The sequence below is a fragment of the Strongylocentrotus purpuratus genome, unplaced genomic scaffold, assembly GCF_000002235.5.
Source record: "Strongylocentrotus purpuratus isolate Spur 01 unplaced genomic scaffold, Spur_5.0 spur5_scaffold_1, whole genome shotgun sequence".
Taxonomy (NCBI): domain Eukaryota; kingdom Metazoa; phylum Echinodermata; class Echinoidea; order Camarodonta; family Strongylocentrotidae; genus Strongylocentrotus; species Strongylocentrotus purpuratus.
The window spans coordinates 46,979,554-46,985,637 of record NW_022145594.1 but is presented as its reverse complement, the minus strand read 5'-3'; the positions used below and the strand labels follow the sequence as shown (position 1 = coordinate 46,985,637).

At 35.8% G+C, this 6,084-nt stretch overlaps 1 long non-coding RNA gene across 1 annotated transcript; it reads right to left on the bottom strand.

Moving 5' to 3' along the window:
• Positions 1–221: 221 nt before the first annotated feature.
• LOC115921510 lies at positions 222–5,513 on the bottom strand. The gene is made up of 4 exons (XR_004062920.1): positions 5,325–5,513; positions 3,078–3,201; positions 960–1,076; positions 222–345 (listed from the first exon to the last, which is right to left on the bottom strand). It is a non-coding gene; the product is annotated as an uncharacterized LOC115921510 (long non-coding RNA).
• Positions 5,514–6,084: the final 571 nt, after the last annotated feature.

Below are 6,084 nucleotides of genomic sequence, written 5' to 3'. Positions count from 1 at the left end.
ACAATCTCCACACAACTGCGCCAAAAGTGCCAGTTTTGACAGACATGGCGCATTATAAATGTTCACTATTATTTAATATTTATTATTATTAGTCAAAACACATCTTTCACATGATTGGTAATAAGAGCTTCCATTTCATTTTTGAGAGGGGGGGGGGAGAGGTTTCCAAAACTGGTCTTTACCTTTATATATATTTTTCGGGGGGGGTAGGGGGGGGGGGGTAGGGAGGTTTGCGGCTGTCATAGTTTCGATGAGCTTCCGTGGTCATGGATGAAATGAGAGTGACGTTGATTGTACGATGTGTTGTTTCACAAGTTCCACTCGACGTAATTACTCCGCCGATGCCTTGTAATAAAATTGTAAAAATAACACACATGAAAACGACGTAGTTAATCAGCAGAATATTAACTGTTACATGAAACGTGGGGGTCTGCGCTTGAAGTATAAATACAATATAGCAATAATAATGATACAGCGTGCATGAACATGGGAAAGATAATCCTACGAGAGCTCCCAACTGGTCAGCTAAAGGTTCTTAATTATAGGCTCAGCCTCGGGGACGATAATATTCATGGCATGACGTTGAGGGTCACCGATCGTTACGCATTATGATAACTTTACATGATGAAAACAATTGTATCTTTACTTTTTTTTTCTCGTTAGACGTCATCATTTTTTATCATATCGTTTTTGTTTTGTGTGGTAGCTTTACAAGCCTACTGATAATGGGTATGGTGCGGAAGATAGTCCATGCCCTTTCTTTTCTCGTCCTTTCCTCTTCTCATTTTCTCACCTTTCTGGCATTTTCTGGATTTGTCTACATTCTGACTACTCATGCAGTGAGATGAGTGGGGCACGTCCACCCCTACCCCGTATAGAAATGATAACACATAATAATGTTGAGCTAACAGTTATTCAAACTGCGAGGTATGTTATCAGAAATTCATGGTAAATCTTACTTTTTCCCCATCAACCCCCAATGTAGCAACTCGGCGTCTCACAAGGCGGCTCATCATCATCATCCCCCTGTTCCTCGATGGTAGCGGACTCAGCGGAGTCCATGTCTCCCGATTCAACTAAATATAACAACATGATGATATAAGGCAATCAGCAATACTCTATTGGTCGAATGTGTATCGTCGAGTAACGGTACATGTTGTTTCTTTGAGCGAAATTCTGATAGATTTATTATTTCCTAAATAATAAACAAGTGTATTCTTCAATGTGTTACTCAACTGACATCTTCGGCTGGTTCGGTAGATTTATACATTTTGTTTAAACGTTGCACTATAGACTACAAGGTTTAGGATAAACATTCAAGGATTAGAACATACAAAACTCAGTACATATCTCTAACATCAATAGGTTAAATACGCTGATTATTAGTATCCAATTGTCATAATATATAATTATGCTGCTCAGTGGCGTACGCAGGATTTTTTTAAGGGGAGGTGGTTAACATTTTGAAACCGGGCCAAATTTTTCGAAACGACTCAGCCAGCCGCTGAATAAGCGGGGGGGGGGGGGGGGGGCGGTGGGGGTAAGAGGATTTTTTTTTTTTTTTTTTTTTTTTGTCCCCCCAAAAATCGCAACGACTCAGCCAGCCGCTGAATAAGGGGGGGGGGGGGGGGGGAGGGGGAGGGGGGGGGGGGGGGGGGGAGGGGGGGGGGGGGGGGGGGGGGGAGGACACTTTTTTTTTGGTCTCGAAATTTAAAAGTTTGACATTTTTCTTCGTTGAGGGGGGGGGGGTAAGGTCATATTTTTAGGTCAGCCATGGGCATAATTTTTTTTTTTATACAATTAAAAAAAAACACCAAAAGGGGGGGGGGGTTGTGGGGGTTTTCCTCAAAAATACACACATAAAAATACCAAAGGGTTAACCCCCCCCCCCCCCCATTCCTGCATACGCGACTGACGCTGCTCCTTTAAGTCTGGGTTTCAATTTTGTTTTTAAATGAAAAAGAATTCTAGTTGATACAGGTTTTGAAATCTTTTTAGAATTTGAGTGGTGAAATCTTCCTCTTTCCTATACGAAAATGGGTTGCCATTATTGCAATTGATCACTACGATTGGGATTTTTCTTCAATTGCTAATTGTAAATACACATTGATAATTGAATCAATTAGGAAGAATTAAAAAGAAAATATATAATGCAGTTTCTCCAGGAATGTTGTCGCCTGTGCGGTGGCTTAAATATAATATCCATACAATAATTGCTTTTAAAGAGGTTAATGACTTTTAGATTGTGTTTTGTCGTCATCATGGTGATTATGTGCAGGTGAAGTTTAAAAGTATTTTTTTTGTAACCCACTGGGCGTATTTAACAGTTAGTTTGTAAACACACTCCTTGCCAGCTATAACGTGTAACACATAAAGGGGGGTCGTAACCATAGCGTTCTGAGAGAGATAGTTGTAACAAGCATACACTTACGCGATCAAAGGAGCTCCAAATAGTTCCACACAAATAGTTTACAGTCTTTATAATTATGGATATAGGAACTATTTGGAGCTCCATGAATTGACATTTGATCACGTACGTATGCGTGTGTCACAACTCCCCCCCCCCCCCCCCCCCCCTCTCTCTCTCTCTCTCTCTCTCTCTCTCAATATATGGTCTAAACTAACCAAGATGTATAGGCATAGTAGTTTCATAATAGATATCGCCTTAGAAAGGGCTTTCAGGTAGGCCTTATTTAATGAGTACTGTTGTAGAGGCACGTTATTAAAAATAGCTACCAACATAATTTAGATAAGGCAGCTAATTTTCTTTGTTATGTTTAGTACACAGTACAAGATAGGTTTAGAGCTAGGTTTAGAGTAAGGGTCGTCTATGGCTTAATTCTTTTTTCATTAAAAAAAAATAGAAATCATGCTGCTACAACTGATTAAATATACCAGATTAGGCATTATGGTTCATGATATAGAGCTCAAGTCAGGTTGCAATCGAATCATATCAATCATCTCAGCCCTGCCCCTTGTAGCTATTTGCAAGCTGGTTTAAACCTCTATTACTGAAACAACTAAAAACACTTTAAATGGCTCAATAAAGTATGTGCTTGACAATAATATTATCTTACCGCTTTCAGGTTCAGAAGTAGATGATGAGTTTCCGCTTGAATCAGCATGAACACACACCACCACCACCATCATCACCACCATTGATAAGATGAATAACTTCATGACTGCTTTAGATAACGGCTACTATATGCAAGAATCAACGAAAACAGTGTTGCAAATTTATGTTTCACTGATGACAACTTCAAAAATCTATTTTCATAGGATATTGCTCAAATTTTATTAATTTGTTTGTCTCATTATTCTGCTTTTATTAATACTATTAAATATATCATGGTGGACTTCCCCTTTAAAGTACTACGTCCCATTTGCATGCCAAAACATGAAAAGGTCAAATTCCAACGGCATTTTAAAGACAATACTAATTTAGAACTTCCCTCAAAATAAAAGGGCTTGAAAACGGTCGTACGTCGTACGTTTTGTGCTGCACAAAGATTCAATAAGTTTAATTTCGGCTATTACAAGTAGTGGATTATTGATGTAGACAAATGCTCATGTACCTGTTACAGCACATTTTAGGTATGTTATTTAAGATACGAAGATATCAGTCAGTCACTCAATAGTGTCTGACAGTGAAGTCTATATAGAAGGTAAACGGTTTTTTGTGTGCACAATTTAAATACTAGGACACTGCTAATGTTTGAATTTCACAGATAGGACATACATGAAACGGGAAAATATAAAATACCAGAAAAAAACGCCCCCAAATCTACGAATCTGTAAAGACTGTAATATGAATCTTGTAGGAGATGAATGCCATATAATTATGAAATGTGACAAGTATAAATATTTACGAGTAGATTTTATAGGGAAAATTAGTAATCTGGAATTTTTTTTTAGTAATTTGGAAAGTCAAGAAAATTTCATATTTATAATGAGATTAGACAATAAAGTTGTAATAGATATTTTTCTTCGTTCACCAAAAACATAATTGCAATGAGGGGTAATTTTTTAGATACACTGTAATAACAAAGTAGAAATGTACAATCTTATGCTCTTGGTTTAATTCTGCAGTAGGTTGCAGATATGTATAAGTACTATTACGTCCTTTATTTTAGGCATTCTATGTACCTCATTTACCTATTTTGTATGGCATGAGTTATAATTTATTTGAAAAAGTGCTGTTTATGTTTTATATATTTAAATCTTCGGATGTAAATTGATACATTATATTACTATATGCATTATGTCATGTTATTACTAAAAGAAAAAAGAGTGTTTCTACTGAATATAATTGTCCTACTGTTTTGCTATAAACACTGTATTGTAAATTGATTTATACGGTATATATATATATATGTTTACAGAATATTGATTTGTTACATTACATTGTAAATTGACTTATATGTCATATATGTTTCCTAACAGAATATTGATTTGTTACATTACATTGTAAAGTGATTTATATGTTTATAAACAGAATATTGATGTACATCAATGAAGTTTAATAAATACAATACAATACATTAAATGGCATATTCATAATTCCTGCAAAAATCTACAGAATTTTATGTTGGCTGCAAAAGGGACATAGTATCTTTAAAACATTTGGATAATATTTTACACATAGGAGGTATACAAAAAAGGACCCTACATGTGTGTTGGGTAAGACAAAGAACCAACACTAGGTAATGTTTAACCAATTTCTGGTACATTTCACCTAACTACAAACATGCAATAATAATAATCGCTCATTACCAACTTTGAGTTTGAAAACAGTATTTTGAAAGCAAATACCAATGTAAGTCAGTGGATTAAAGCCGTACCAAAAGACACTAGCACACTTAGACCTCCCGTTTACGAGATCACTGGGCCATCGTACCCCTCAAAATTGCCAAAGCATAGCTCCTGATTAATGTGCACTAAAAGCCCGTTGCACAAGAGGCGAACAAATGTCTAAAGAAATGCAGACCTACGCTCAACAACTGAATATACATTAATTATTCCCAAATTCTTAATCTCAACGACCGAAAAACGTTTTATAGTGGCTGCTTCGGAAGATAATTAACCTGCCTTGCCACTTTTAAAAGATCCCATTAAAACATACTTGTTCCCTCAGTAATAAAGATTGATTCACCTATCTAATAGTTTATTTTTTCTCTTCACATTCTGTTACTTAGTAAGCGATAAGGTACTTTTTGTTTTAGCGCTCCTAAATAATCGATATCATTGTCAATACAATTACAACTGACGGAATCAGAAAGACGTATCGTGTCCAACAGTCATAACGTAAGGGATGTTGGTCCTACCTGATTTCGATGCGGTGTTCGAATAGAATTCTGTGAGATGATATACTTTCTCGTAGCTTGATGTAACGAAGTGTTTCTACCCAGATATCTGTTGAATTACTGTCTAGATAGCTTCTAGTTTTATAGAATATCGAAGCCTGAAATGACCTTCTGCTCGTAACCGACAAGTCCCTGCATTCAAATTAAATTGCAAAAAGTGTTCAACAACACGATGGTGGATGAAACTTTCTAATATTCGAAGATATATGACCCTGAGACCATATTGTTTCATTATTTTTTATTCAATCAATCAACGTCAAAGAATTGATTTATCATCGCTCTTCAATTTATTATTTCACCTTTCAATGTACTTTCATTCTTATGCATCACAAAAGAACACTGAATTGGATTCTTCAGTGTTTGTTTTGATTAATTTCCTTCCCTTTCCTTATCCCTGTTTAATACTGATAAAATTTTCAATTTTTCTGAATCAAGGCAAAATATTATTTTTCATATTTTCTTTATGCAAGAGAGAGAGAGAGAGAAGTTAGAATTATCGAGTACAACTATGAATTGCATCCTTTTCAATAACTCAATTAGCTAAAAATATTCAGAATTTGAATATGATAATTCCACATAATACACCAACGCTGTTAAACGCATCCAACGCTCCAACCATAGCCCATATGCCAATACACCATATTTATCAAATATGAAAAGATTTTTAAATGAAATTTGAAGAAAAATCAAATTTACAATGCACTGACAGGCATCAGTTGAA